General features: G+C 43.9%; 1 protein-coding gene across 1 annotated transcript in view; it reads left to right on the top strand.

The window, feature by feature from the left end:
- The first annotated feature begins 3,981 nt into the window (after window positions 1–3,981).
- Window positions 3,982–15,461, top strand: part of Atf3 (activating transcription factor 3) — a 49,403-nt gene continuing 37,923 nt past the window's right edge. The window contains exon 1 of the mRNA XM_033762047.1: window positions 3,982–4,020. The gene's annotated coding sequence lies outside the window, so the exon portion shown is untranslated. The remainder of the gene's footprint in view (window positions 4,021–15,461) is intronic.

The following is a 15,461-nucleotide window of genomic DNA, read 5'->3' as shown; positions in this document are numbered from 1 at the left end:
CCCTTCCTGTGCTAACGATGCTTGCGGAAACTTCCAGAGGGCGAGATCCCCCGCCACGGCTTGTAGCACCTGCTGAATGGCAAGCCGGGAGGCGTTCGTTCCCAGGTCAGCGGGACTCCGGAGTCCACATTGTTAGGCGAGGAAGAGTGGCTCTTTCTCCTCTCCACCTGCTGGGTCCACTTAGGACACCCTGGGTTTCCTTTCTACCATTGGCCGCAGCTGCGCAAGTGCAGAACAAATACCTTCTTTTCCCTACCTCCTCTTTCAACTGTAAGACAACAGAAAATTTCCCTTGGGAACAACATGTTGGTGCCAAGAACAAAGTAGGGACAACAACAGCTTCTCAAAGTTTTGGGCAAAATGGTGGAGATCGTATCTTGGAAGCGGAGCCAGGCAGCTGGTTGGCTGTCGGCTCTGACGATGTTTCTGGTCTTCCGCTAAGTGCCTTGGGGCCGGGTGTAGCAGAAACACCTTCCTCCTCCTCCTCACCTCCGGGGACATTTGGAACCTACTGCCCCCCTCCCCAGGATCCAGCTGCCGAACTTTATTTCTAACTTGTAATTTTTAAATATTTGCAGTACTGGAGATTAAATCCAGCAGTCAAGCCACCACTGAGCTACATCACCAGAGTTTTTTATTTTTATTTTGAGACAAGGTCTCACTGCATTGCCCAGGCTGACCTCGAACCTGCAGTCCTCCTGCCTCAGCCTCTGGAGTAGTAGCTGGGATTCCAGGCGTGCACCACTGTGCTCTGCTCAGCCTCGGTTTTATAACCGAGGGTGCTCAGTCCAGGTGAGGCAACCCGCCGGGGTCAGTGGCCTGTTAGTGAGAGAGGGCCCGAGTCACCTGGCTTTGAACGTGTGCCACCGCCACCCCTGTCGTGACTCAGGACAGTGAGCGTGAAGGTTACGTGGCCATCTGTGACATGCTCGGTACACGACAGGAGTGCCATGGAGTAAAGATGGGCCTGAAGTCACAGAGGTGATTTCTAAGGGCTGCTGGCCGCCCACCTGCCTCTCTCTTCTCTTCTGCGTGCCTTCCAGAGAGGTGAGGGCTTGCCCTCCTTGGACATAGGAATCAGTCCCCCTGGAGTGACATGCTGAGGTCCGTGGTCACTTTTAATCCTTCAGTAATGAAGCTCGGGTGTGTCATGGAGCCTTTGCTTGTTTATCTCCCCAGCACTTCTCTATCCCAGGTGCCCCATTAAATGTCATTAAAGCCATAAATGTGACGGCCACTAATGTGGAAGGATTGTGATCCGGCAAACAGTCCCAGAAAGCAAAAGAGCAAGAATTCTGGGTCTGCTCCCAACCGTGCCGGTGACTCAGTGTGACACAAGCACAGTGCTGGTTTTGGGGACACTGCCCTCGGCTCCCCAAGAGGGGTGGCAGAAGGGTGGGGCTAGGAGAAAGCACCCTGGGTGAAGCCCAGTCCCTCAGTTGTGTCTTGGCAGAGGCCATGGGTCATCCACTCCCCCCAGCCACTCGAGCCCCCCCACATGGAGCCCCGAAGCCAGCTCGGGCTGGGTGATGGCACTCACCTCATGACGTCACTGTCATAGGGCAGGAATGCGCCCTGATTATGCCTGACTCCACTTTAATAACTCCTTGCTGATCTGCCCTCCAGGAATTTATTTGAAACTTTCTTTAATCTATTTATATTTCAGCCCGCACAGCCCTTTCAGGCAACAAGTAGCTTTTACCATTTATGTAAAAGCCCTGGGGTCCTAAAACTCGGGAGGTGCGATGGGAGCGTTTATTTTAATGACCTGGTAATTATAATACTGTATGCAGAATAAACCCAACAATTGTGACTGGAGGACCATTGTTCATTCTCAAGCCCCTGCTTCCTATTTTCGGTCTGCAGCTTTATGCTCACCTCCCCCGCAAAAGTATTTATGAATGAAGTGCTGGACTGTGCAGCCCGCACAAACACTGCGTAAACACATTCCTCCTCTGGCAGGTGCTTGTCTCGGTCCCTGGCCGTGAGAGCAGAGAGACTCGCAGACCACAGGCACTGGTCCTCCACAGCCTGTCCTCGATGTGTGGCCGTGGGAAAGACGGCCCTCCTGACTCTTCCTGCTTTATCAGGCGCTCATCCCTTTTGAGGGCCCCATCCTCCCGGAGGCCCCGCTTACGGCGCCGACAAGCGTCACGCGGGAATCCAAGGCCTCAACACAGAGTCTGCGCCAAGCCGGGGCCAGGGCCCGGTGAATACCGAGTGGATCGCGGCCTGGAGGACAAGGGTAGGGAGTTCTTGACGCTGAAGGAGAAGCTCCTCCGGCATTCCCAGAGCTGTGCGCCGGCTGGGTCCCCGCGGATGGCCCACAGCCACCCTGGTGGACCGGCTGATTCCGGGAGGCCCACATGGCACAAGGAGGAGGGACCCGGCTGGGTGCACCCTTTCCAGGCCATGTGCACTGGCAGGAGAGAAGGGGCGGCACGGGGCCCAGAGGAGGAAGCCCAAGGCCTGGGATGTCTCTGTTTCCAGTAAGTGTCGCTCCAGAATGAGGTGGTAAGACTAGGGTGACTCAGCAGGTGAATGGATCCTAAGGCTTGGTAGTCCAGACAATGGATGATTCTTCAGTGCTAAGCAGAATCCATCCATCCATCCACAAAAAGACATCGAGGAACTGGAAATGCTTACGGCTCCATGGAAGCAGCCAGTCTGAAGGGCTGCACCATTCCAGCTATGTGACATTCTGGAAAGAGGCAAAATTTGGAGACAGAAAAAAAGATCAGTGGTTACCAGGAAGGGGGCGGGGCAGCAGAGCACAGAGCACTTTCAGGTTAGTGAAACTACTCTGTGTGATACTGCAATGGTGGATACGTGTGTCATTAATAATTTGGTCCAAGGCTGGGTGTGGTGCCTCATGCCTGTAATCCAAGAACTCTGGGAGGCTGAGACAGGAGGATGGAAGTTTGAGCCTGGCCTGGGCAATTTAGAGACTTAGAGAGACCCTGTCTCAAAATAAAAATGAAAAATGAGCTGGGAATGTAGCTCCTTGAGAAAGACCTGGGTTAGGTCCCTAGAGCTGAAAAAATACAAAACAAAGCAATGCCCCACCACTTTGTCCAGTCCCATGGATGCACAACAGAGAACCGGGTAGAAACAATGGCCTTTGGGAGACAGTGCGGCACATGGTTCATTGATGGTAAGAAACGGGGGATGTGGAGGAGGGGAGGCTGTGGGGATGGGGTATTCGGGAAATCTCTGCACTTGCTGCTTTGTTTTGCTGTGAGTCTAAAGCCACTCCTCAAAATAAAGTCTATTAAAAACACACAGGTGCCGTGGCAAAACTTTATGTGGAGTTCTTTCCACGCTAGTCACACAGACGGCTGAGATTGGAGCCCCTCCACCAGCCAGCTCTGTAAAGTTGCTCACCCCTTCTGATCTCAGCTTCTCTAACCCCACTGGGAGTGTAATGACCGCCTCAGGGCATTTTGAAGAAAACAAAGGAAATGCAAACCTGTATTACAGAATGTAACCCTGCGCCAGGCAGGGTGAATACGTGTGAACCCTCTGCCCCCCAGGCTCCTGGGTCACCACATAAGCTGATGGACGGCTCTGACTTGGACTGGACATCAGGCCCCTGGGCGAAGCTGTCCTGCTGGCAGCACCTCTTCTCCCAAGAAGGGGGTCTGTCTGTGGTGGTGTGGCTGTGTGTCCTCGGAACCCCAGGCAGGCACTCGGTCCCTGGAGTCAGCCCCAAGCCCCCCACTCTGGGCTGCCCGGGAGTAGGTCAGGATGATGGTGGCCGTCATATTTAGACGATGGCTCGCTCCCTCACTCGCAGGGAGGCCTGGGTGGGTTAGTCACCTATGGTGTGACATCATACTACCACTCAATATAGTAACAGCTGTTGGTTGCTTTGGGGGGCAGGGGTGGGGTCAGCTCTAGTTGACCAGCCATGCCTTGAGGATAAATTGGACGGGACGGAGGGGAAGCCCTGTTAAGAGAGAGCCTCCTCTCTGAATGGCCCACACTTCCTGAAAGATTGCCAGCACATCACCCCAAAATGTGAGTCTTGACTATTGTTTCTTTGGGGAGCCCGTGAGGAAGTCTTTGGTCAAGACCACCCCAGCTGGGGGAATGTCCCCCAAGGCTGGGCTAGGGGAGGCGCCACACACAAGAGGGGTGAGTGAGAAGTTTGGTGTTTCCGGCTCTATGAGGTCTGCAAGGGCCCCACAGAGAGGACCCCAGGATGGGGGCAGACAGGACCAGAAGCTGGAGTGCTGGAGTAGGCTCTCTACCTGCCCCTCCACTGGGCCCGTGACAGGTATGGGCAGACCAGCACCCCACTGCCCCCCATGCTAGAGCAAGCCTTGGTCTGAGGACAGCACTGGTCAGTGCTCAGTCCTCTGGGGTGTTGGTAACCGTCTGGTCACAGGCAGCGTGGGATGGGTTAACCCCTTCCTTCCGGTGCCCTCTCTTGCTGCTGTTTCTCCCTCCCGGGAGTCCCAGTGCACTTGGCCTGGAAAGCTGGCTTTGAGAGTGAAGATGGACAGGGTAGCTAGTGTAGGTGGACCTGGGGACACTGACTCTTCCAGTGTGAAGACTGGAAAAAGTCCAGGGTGAGAAGTCGGAGGCTAGGAGGGCAAACCCTGGAGGGGGATGGGAGACCTTCTTTGGCGGCTGACCAGCTGTGTGACCTTTGAGCAAACCACTGTCCCTGTTGACATTTTGAATAGTGCTCTGCAGCTGGACGGAGATGCTCTCCCTGAACCCCAGTCTCCCCAGTTATACAAGGTGGGTTCTGATGAGCCGGTGGTGTGGCACTTCTCTGGGACAGTGTGAACCTAACTAGGTGTCACCCTGAGTTGGACAGGAATGCGGGGTTGACACAGACTGGACGGGGCGGAGTCATGGCCAGCCCGGCTGCAAAACCCCAGCCCCAGGGTCCCCTAGCTTCCTAAATGATGTCGAAAACAGTGCACTAAAGGGCCCCACCTCCCGAGGGGGCACAGCAGCAAAGCCAAGGTCTGGGCTGGGGGGCGACGCCAGGTTCCAGGGTCCTGGGCCACGCCCAAGCCCCTCCCCGCGGCTTGGCGTCCGCTGGGCAGAACCTGGAGCGCAGCCCTGGGAGTCAGATCTCGGGGAGACGGTGACCAGAGAGAGGGTCTGCACTCACCCCGGAGTCACCAGGTCTTACAGAAACTCTCCAGATTGCTGTTTATGCTTCCCGTAAATAGATTCACCCAGGGTTAGCGATTTTGCTGCAACTCTCCCTTTCAAGCCGCAGCGAAAGCGAAACCCGGCCACTCCTTCGAAGCTGGGCTTTGAGCCATGGGCTTCAGTATTCGTCTCTCACCGAAAGGGGTTTCTTTGGCTCTCGCCTCCTTTGTGAAGCCCGGGTGCTGCCGCTCTGGAGGCTGGAGGAGGCCGAGCTGCAGCCAGGCGCGCGGTGACTCACTTGACATTACTATGGCGCTCAGCGGGAGTCAAAGTGATTTTCAAACTATGAGTAATGTGCGGCATTAGAGAGAATGTGACGGGGCTGCCGGCCCTCAGCTCGGCCTGGAGGCATCTGCTAAGGGTGAGATGCAAATGTGGAAGTAAGATAAGGCTCCGGGAAAACGCAAAGGATTCAGCTGTGGACTCTGAATACTCTACATCTGCTCTCTTTACAGGGAAGAGAATATGCTCATAGTCCTCATTTTCATGTATCCATCCCTAGGGAAGGATGGATTTAAAGGGTTCAGCACATTTCTTCTTTTAAAATAATATTACCATAAAGAAATGTGCCGTGCTTCTTAGGTAGGAAGGAAGGCACTAGTTATTTCTCTCAATCTTTACTATTTATTTATTTTTAAGGAGACACTTAAAACCCAAGAACTTCACACTCAGCTAAATTTTGACCCAAGGTCTGATTAAGGATGAACTGTTCAGGCTGGTTAGAACTTGGGATCCTCCTGCCTCAGCCTCCCAGAGTGCTGGGATTACAGGTGTGCACCACCATAGCTGGCTTCTCCTCACTTTTAAAGACAGGGTAGAAACCCATTTTTGGTGGGCAGGTAGAGCCTATTTACAGCTTCTTGATCTACTGACAAGAACTTCTGAGAGCTGTTGTATACGTACGTGGCCCTGAGTCTTAAGGAAGCCTTGGGTCTTAAGAGAGAAAAGCTGGGTGGTCGGTCCTATCCAGAGCCGAGTGGATCCCTGGCCTTGGTTTCCTAGGAATTCACAGTGCTTTCTCTGAGCTCGGGGTAGGTGGGCACAGGGTCTGCCTGGCCATGGTGGCCCCAGTGTCGAACTTGGATCCTGCACGGAGTAGGTGCTCAGTTAATGTGCACAGAATAAATGTCTGAGATAAGAGCTGTGGACCCCAGAGCTGCTTTGCTTGGTTGGTCTTTTTGCCTTTAGTTCACCCAGCTTGGGGCCTGGGCCCAGCAGGGGCACTGATTCCTAAGCACAAATCACTGCTCACATACTCGGGGACTAAACGCCAAAATGGGACAAGAGCAGGACACTCAGGAGTGCTCTTTCCCACAGGCTTGCTTAAGGACACAGCAGTAGTATAAATTTGTTGGTGTGTTGGAAATAAAATCAGGAGAGCTGTCAGACTGAACTTCACCCACTGATTCCTGACCAAAAACCCTCAAGAAGTGGTAACCACAATACAGTCAATTCCGCATCTGGGCCCTGTAATGGCAGATTAAAGACAAGTAGTTGGGTCAGATACACCTCCAAGAAACAAATGTTCCACTCAGATACATATTTGTTTCATTTCTGCTTTTGGAGACACGCCTTGGCTATGTCGTTTAGGCTGGTCTTGAATTCCCTCTGTAGCCCAGGCTGGACTCAAACTTGTGGTGATCCTCCTGCCTCAGCCTCCTTGAGGGCTGGGATTATGGGCTTTAGATAGACATTTAGAGGCATACAAAGAAAGAATTGTGAAAAATGAATTTTGTCCTCTTTTCAATGGGAAAACCAGACAACTGAGTCCATAGGTAAGGACACACTTCTAAGTTTTGATAAGCACCTACAAGTACTGCGTAGCTATTACAAAATCCTCCCCTGAAACAGATGACTTGTCTCACTCCTTCCTGATGTGGGGTCCTTCCCTCTTCTCTTTCCCAGTCCACTGTCCCCCTATGTTGACACCTCCATCCCCTTCTGTTCCCGGGGTGCCCTCCGCCACAGCCAGGCTGCCCTCTGTGTGAGCTTTAGCAGAGCGCCCAGCTGGGTGTCCCTCAACGGTGAACCGTCGATGGAGTTTTCTAAAAATACAGAGAAAAGTCATCCACTAATGATAAGCTCACGTCTCCTGGAGGTGTCCACAAATACACTGGTGATTATGCATAAGCAGCCAGGCTGAATAACACACTAAAATAATTCCGGTTCACTTAAGAATGCCATGGAGGGACCCATAAAAATAATTTTATCAAATTTCGCCCTCTGAGCCCCACCCCTTGAGCGTTGCACATTTACTGGGTGGAAATGGAGCAGGAACACCGGGCACTCGACACATCCGCTGCGGAGACGGTGTGCGCTGCTGGGCGGCGAACTCTCCCCTCCCTGCCGTGCACACCAGGGCTGGGCTTGCTCAGGGCCCGGAAGCCGCGTGCGTCCGGGTCCCAAAGGTGGGTAGCATCGGGCGAGGACCACCTGGGCTGCTACCTGGCCTCACTGCCCAAATCCAGGGTGTGGTCCAGCGTGAGGCCTCGGCCTCCTGCTCTCTCCTCTCAAAATTGCAAGCCTGAGATCACCCTGGTGTCACCAGCTCCAGCCCGTGGCCCCTGCTGGGACCCGAACATTTGTCAGACCAACCACCTTAAGCCTGCTTTCAATGACCCTGTCATTATTCAAATAATGATCCTGATCCTCTATCTTATAAATACTGCATGTATAAACAATTCGTTGTTTGTTAGTGTTATTAAGTTCCAGGCTTTAGATGTTTAACGTGTGCCAAAATGAATGTCAGTTATTTGGAAAAAATAAGTCAACCTAAGTTTTCCCTATAGTGCATTTTCCTTCATTCCCTCCCCCTTCCTTCCTTTGCTCTTTCACCTCTCCCTCTCCCTCCCTCCCTCTCTCTCTCTCTCTCTCTCTCTCTCTCCCTCTCTCTCTCTCTCTCTCTCCCCCCACTCTTTCCTTCCTTCATTTCCTTCTCTTTCTTTCTTTCTTTTGTGCTTGTGCTTCACTTGCTGGTTGCTTCTGGTCAATGTCTTTCTAATAAGTGTAGCCGGAAACTCTTAGGAACTGGATTGAGGTGCCAGGGTTTCACGGGGAGACTTTTCATTACATGCACTCGCACCTGTTTGGCTTTTTAATCACACACACATATATTTTTTCCAATAAAAAAGTCAACCAAAGCAATGTTCTCACCCTTCTTGTTTTCATTTTTAAAATGTGTTTTATTTTCCCCCCATCATTGGCCTTTTAAAATCATTTATGAAGGAAACATCTTTCCGCCCCACTAAGTATCCTTTTGCATCATTTTTAGTGGTTGTAGGAGAGTTAACTTAATATCTTTGAACTGTAATTCAGTCCACTAATCTCTATGTTAAACAATGCAGAATATCTGATCCATCAATATGACAAATAGTCCTAAAATAAACAATCTTGCAGTTAAATCTTTGTGTATAGCCACTTATTTACTTCAAATATATTTACTCAAAGGAGAATAAACACTTCTTAAGGACAAATAAATCAGATTATACAAATTGCAGGGCCTTTGATTTTTTATATATATATATATATACATATATATATATATATTTCTCTAAATATAATTTTAATTTCAATTTTTTAAAACACAATGAAATGTCTCCTATGTTGGCAAGTTCAGTTTCCTGCTTATGAATTTTCTGTTTGTCTATGTATCAGAGGGTATCTTGCTTGATATTTGCAGTGATTTAGAATGCTTTACTCATTTATAAAATATATGGAAAAAGACTTCCTTGTCTAATTTTTTAATAGTAATAATTCCCTGGCCAGGTTTTTACATTTTAATTTTGGTTATATTTATACACTTTACATATATGTAATACATGTGTGGATTATATATTATCTATTACAGAATGTATATATAGATATGTGTATAAAAGCATATTTATATACTTTTGATTATTAAGATTTTAAGTTATCAAATCTATCAATATTTTACTTTTTAAAGACTGAGCTTTCCTATGCAAAGCTGTGAAAATTATCTAATACTTTCTTCTAATAAAAATAGCTTTGAAAATAAAGTCAACAGGGCTGGGGATTTGACTCATTGCCTGCTCCACAAGCACAAGGGACGGAGTTCGATCCCCAGCACCACAAAAAAGTTTTTAAATAAAATAAAATTGACATATTTTATATACTTACAGCAATATGGACAAATTTTAAGTGGATCATTCAGTGAGTCTTAACAATTAATAGATGAATCACGTATGAAGACGGAGATATGTTCAAAGGGTGTGGGTTTCCTTTGAGGTGACAGTTGTGTATATTTATTAATATATCAAAAACACGAAATGTGCACTTGAAATGAGTGAATTACACAGCATGTGGGTGATACCTAAATATAGCTGGAAGGAAGGGAAAGAAAGAGAGAGAGAGAGGAGAGAGAGGGGGGGAAGGAAGGAAAGGACGGAAGGAAAAACCACCCCAGGAAGCTCCCTGGCGTCCCAGTCAGTCTTCTCTCCTACTCCCCTCAGAGGCGATCATAGATTTTAATTTTTCATCATAGCTTATTTATCAGTTTTGGATCTTTACAAAATGGAAATGGACAGCATGAATCTTGTATAAGATTTCTTTTACTCAGCAGAATGTTGTGGAAATTCATCCGTGTTGGTGTGCTCAGGACTTGGTGTCTTTGGTGTGGGAGTAGGGTCTCACCGTAGGTCTATATTACTTCTCCTCTGGAGGGGCTGTTTACAGCTTGGGCCATTATGAGAGGGAGCTCTGAACATTCTCTTAAGTGGCCTTTGGTGTGGACATAAGCTTTCATTTTTCTGGAGTAAATACCCAGGAGCTGAGTTGCTGAGTCATAGGGGAGATAGATGTTTGGATTTATAAGAAACTGCAGGATTTATTTTTCCCAAAGTGCTGGTGCCATTTTTCACTTCGACCAATCAGAGTTCCCATTGCTCCTCACCCTGGCCAACATTTGCTGTTGTCAGTTGTTTTTATTTTAGCCATTTTGCTGGGTGTGTACTGGTAGCTTACTGTCCTCTTAATTTGCATTTTCTTAATCATTAAACTTATTCAACATTTTTTCATATGCCTGGGGGTTTTTAAGTCGTATTTTAATAGTTTTATATTTAATATCTAGCTATAATGTTTTATCCCTCTAAAAGTACTTTGATCGTGATTGAGGTAAATCTATGATTTTTTTTCTACATAATCAATGAACCAAGCTAAATTTACTAAATACCAGTTTTATTTCCTGCTAATTTGTGACACTTTCTTTACCAATCCCATTTCTCATGTGTTGTGTGGTCTCCAAATACCTATTCCACACTACCGATTTGAGCACTTGTAACTTGATCATTATCAGTGCCACGCTGTTTTACTGACACAAGCACTTTAAAATTGTTGATAGCTTCATCTTTCCTTTGGATGTTCAAAAATTTCTTTGCTGTTCATACCTAAATTATTCTTTCAGTGAGCAGAAGTGTGATCCTGTCGAATTCTGAAAAGAGTCCTATTGAGATTTTTTATTGAAGTTATATTGAGCATACAAATTAATTTGAAAATCATTGTCTCACTGCCATGGAATGTGGTATTTAAATCTTCTGCAGCTCTTAATAATGTTTTATAGTTTTTATTATGTGGGCCTTTCACATCATCATTAAGGTTATTTCAAAGCATTTTATAGAGGTTTCAGTGTCATTATTGCTGACTTTTGCTATTGCAATTTTTCTTTTTTAAACTTACATTTTCTAACTGGATAGTATTATAGTATTCCTATGTAGAGAAGCATAGAAAAATTCTATATAAGAAAGCTACTGGCTTTCATGTCTATTTTTTATATTTGGCAGTTTTCTTGGGCTCATATCAATTTCAGTAAGTTTTAGTTGAATTGCTCTTTTGAGCTTCCAGGAATATAATTATATCATCTTAATGATTACAATATAGTTTCCTCTTCCGATATTTTTGAATTCTATTTTTACAAGTGCCCCATTTCGTTGAACACAAGTTCCAGATCAAAAGTAAGAAAATGACAATAAACTACATTTCTGTTTTGTCCTTGATTTTCATATTGCCCTAGTATTTCATTTCTTCTCTATATTCATAATTTAGATGTTTGTTAATTTTTGAGCTGCCTTTTCCAGAGTTTAACATGAAGGTTACCTCTGAAAAGCAAATCTTCTATCTTTTTCAATGTTTTGAAATAATTATTGAAGCATAATAATTACCTATTTAAGAATTTAAATTTTTTTCCTTATAAATTTTTCAGGCTACTTTTTTTCTTCTATGAGGAAATAGTCTTCTTATTCTTTTTTATTAGTTGTATTTGGCATATTTAGGTTTTATATGTCTAACTTTGCAAAGGTAAATATTCCAGAGGACTATCACTTTTATTCAGGTTTTCAAATTTATAACTTACAATTTGCAAATCATTGTCTTATATTTAAAATATTTCCTCCCTAGCTGGTACTGAATACCCCCCTCTAATTTTATTATCCATTGGAGTTTTTTAGTCCTTATTTAATTTCTGTAAAATCTAACCTCTTGATTGATTTTTCTAAAAAGTAGGGCTTGAATCAATTTTATAAATTTTCCTATATTTTAGTTTGTTTAGGTTCAGTTTGCCTCTTTTTTCTTAGGGATCTTGTTGTGGTTCCTGTCATGAGTTTTTCAATTGAATACTTTCATTTTTCCTTTCCTTAAAAATAAAGAAAGTAAACCTCACTTTTCAGTAACCTTTAATAGCATTTCATAACTTTTGATGGGGTTGATTCTTATTGTAATTATCTTCTAACTGCAGTGTTCTTGTGCTTTAGTTTTTTCATTTATTTAATTTTGTTCTGTCCTTATATTTAGCTTTGGTTTTAACTTATATCATTAATAACTAGTTGTACTGCCTTGTGATCAAATAATATCTGCTTCTTCAAAAAGTGCCCGCCCGCCCATTTTTTGTTTATATGAACCACAAATCCCTTCTCCTGCTCCACAATTTCTTTCCATCTTTGTTATCTTTTCTGTTCATAAGTTTTTTGTCATAATGTAATCCAACATACCCCTCTTATTTTTTGTATCTCATATAAGAGATCTCTCCCTGCTACTTGACAATACATGCATCTTCCTATATTTGCATCTAATAATTGCAAAGCTTGGCTTTCCATTTGCCAGCCTTTAAGCCTTGAAGTTGATGCAAGCAGGGTGTAACGCTCCCTCTTTGCTGTCTGAGAAGCCCACCAGCCGCCTGGGCCTTTCGGTGTGGCTTTGGTTGTATGGAGAGAAATCCCCGGTTATGGAATTTCTGCGCTTCTTCTCTTCTGTTCCGGTTAACAGTTATCTGCGTGTGTATCTCCCTGAGAGCACCACCAGTCTTTTTTAACAAGTCTGAATATCTAATGAAACAATCCTGCCACCCTCTTCTTTTTCTTTCTTTTCTTTTCTTTTTTTTCTTTTTTTTTTTTTTTTTTTTTTTTTTTTTTTTTTTGGTACGGGGGATTGAACTCTGGTCCTTATGCTTGTGAGGTAGGTGGCAGAACCACTGAGCTAAATCCCTGGCCCTACCCTCTTCTTTTTCTTCAAAATTATCTTGGCTCTTCTTGGTCCCTTCGTGTGGTTTTAGGATTAGTTTGCTAAGGATTGCATCAAGTCTACAGATCAGTGTGGAAATCACTGGCAGCTCTACTCTGTTAGCTAATCTGACCAGTGAACGTAGTATTTCCGTTTATTTCATCTTACTTTATATTGCTCACTAATGTGGTCTCAGTTTTCTTCAGAAGCCTTGTGTATCTTTCAACAAGTTTGTTCCTAGGTATCACATAATTTGTCACGACTCTGAATAGGATTTTTCTCTGTTGTGTTTTCTCATTATGACCTGATACATGCTCTTGATTTGAGTGTGATTTTTTTTATCTGGCCCCTTACTGAAAACTTTCTACTCTGAATTTCCTTGAGATCTTATGTAGAAAAATCACATTTTATGCAAACAAGAACAGTTCTCTTTCACTTTCCGATCTCTTTTGGTTTCTCTTTCCTTTCTTTATATTGCATCACTTAAAACGTTCAGTAGAATGTTAAACAGTTGCCCATAATTGGTATTCTTAATGTTTTCCTGGCTTTAATGGAAATGTTTCTAAAATATCACCGGTTAGTATCATAGTTGCTTGTAAAATTTCCATAATATGGCTTTTCTAAGGTTAAGAAAGTTGCTTTTTTACCTAGTTTGCTAAGGCTCTTTTAAAAACCCACGAATGAATACTTCATTCTGTCAAGTATGTTTTCTGCATATTTTGAGACAATACTAACATTTTTTTAATACTAACATTTTTAAATATGTTCTCTTTTTTATCTGCCAAATGGACTGTAAGTATTTGAATTATACTTTCATTCCTGAAATTAAATCCTACTTTGTCTTATCATGATTTTTTTCTTTAGATTTTTAATTATTATTTGTACATGTTTGCAGTAATAATTACATTCGCTATGGGGAACTGGTACGTGTACATAACACATCTCAATTCTTTTTTTACCCGTCCTCTTCACTTTTTTTTCTTTTTCTTTTTCTTTTCTTTTGTTTTTTTGGTACCAGAGATCAAACTGAGGACCTTGCACTTGTGAGGCAGGCAGTGCCCCCCCCTTTTTTTGGCCAGTATCAGATACATATGTTTATTTTATAAGTTCACATCAAATTAATTATCATAAATATAGATTAACAGCCAGATTTATAGGCCCAAAGAAAGCATATAAAAATCTATGTTATTTTTTAAAAAATATTTTGTATCTACATGAAGTGAGAGTAAATTATTATTTTCTTTATTACTATTGCCTTTGTCTGGCTTTAGTAACTCAAACAATAAGTTGGACAATCCTCTCCCTGCCCCCCCAATTCTGAAAGACAATTTTTGTTTTGAAATAGAGCTGATCTGTATTTTGAAGATCTGCTATACCCACTTTGGCCTACTATCTTTGGAGGTAGGAAAACTTTTGAATAACAATTTAACTGCTTTGGTGGTTAAGGCTTTATCCTGATTTCATCTAAAGAAATTGCCTTATTTTAATTTCATTCTTGAAAATTATACATTTCTTCTAACTTTCCTGATGTCTTGAGGTTGCTATTTGATATTATTTATGCATTTTGAAATCTCTACCATATCTCTTTTTATTCTTATTTTTTGGAGTTTTTTTCTTTTCTTTGTCCCACTGTGCTTGGAGTTTACATCTCTGTAAATTGATTTTTAAAACCAGATTTTTATTTTATTCATATCCCCTAAATACAATTCTTTTCTAATAGAGTTCTTTGTTCTTTGCCTAGTTTCTTAAAATGAACACTTTACTTGTTTAATGTCATACTTTTGTCAGGTTTTCCATTTTGCTTTTACTGAATGTATTTTTTAAAGTAGAACTTTCAGTGTCTTCATCACAGCAAGGGCCCAGCACTTTTGAGATATCTGTCAAACTATGTTCCCCATCTTTCTTTTCCTCCAGAGTTGTAGTTTTACCTGTTGAAAGTATAAAATTAGAAGCAAAAATTGTTTTTTAAGTCAATAGTTCATTCTGCCTATCAATGTCTGTTAGTAGTTTGTAGCAGTCTGCTGTTGGGACACTTTGTTGTTGTTGTTGTTGTTTTTGTTTTTTGAAACAGGGTCTCACTATGTAGTTGAGTCTGACCTGGAACTCACTATGTAGCCCAGGCTGGTCTGGAACACCCAGCGATCCTCCTGCCTTAGCCTCCCTAGTGCTGGGATAACAGGCGTGCACCACCACGCCCGGCAAGGGACACTTCTTGATCTTTGAATATCTCAAAGTCTTCTTCAGGGTATGGAATTCCAGGTTGACAATTTTTCCTCTGTGCTCTGAGCAGCTTCCCCTATTTTATCTTCTAGAATCTACTGATGCTATGGGAAGGCTGCTGTCAGACCAATTTTCATTCCTCTGTAGCCAATCCATCTTTTAGCTCTTAACTTTTTTTTTTTTTTTTTAATATCGTTATCCTTAGCATTGTGCAGTTTTACTACAACGTGTTTAGGTATGAATCTACTCTTATTTCCATGCTTGGCACTCAAATCTAGATTTGATTTAAAGCCTTCTTTCTGGAATGTTCTCAGCAATCGTCTCTTTAAACATTGCTTCCCTGTCACTCCTTCTTTTCTGTTCTTTCAGAATTCCTATTAGAAAATAGAACCGACTGGTTAATCTCCATATCTTTTAATACTTTCTCTCTTTGCCTCTATCTTTGGGGTGGTCCTCACCTTTCCCATTCACTGATGTACTCTTCCACCTTACCCAGGCTAGAATTTTCTCCTCTTGTGTTACATCTTCCTTCTCCCCTCCCCTCCCCTCCTTTTCCCTCC

The sequence above is a fragment of the Fukomys damarensis genome, unplaced genomic scaffold, assembly GCF_012274545.1.
Source record: "Fukomys damarensis isolate Sample0158 unplaced genomic scaffold, DMR_v1.0_HiC HiC_scaffold_11, whole genome shotgun sequence".
NCBI classification, from domain to species: Eukaryota; Metazoa; Chordata; class Mammalia; order Rodentia; family Bathyergidae; genus Fukomys; species Fukomys damarensis.
The sequence above is the reverse complement of the archived record's forward strand: the minus strand, read 5'-3'. Positions and strand labels throughout refer to the sequence as shown.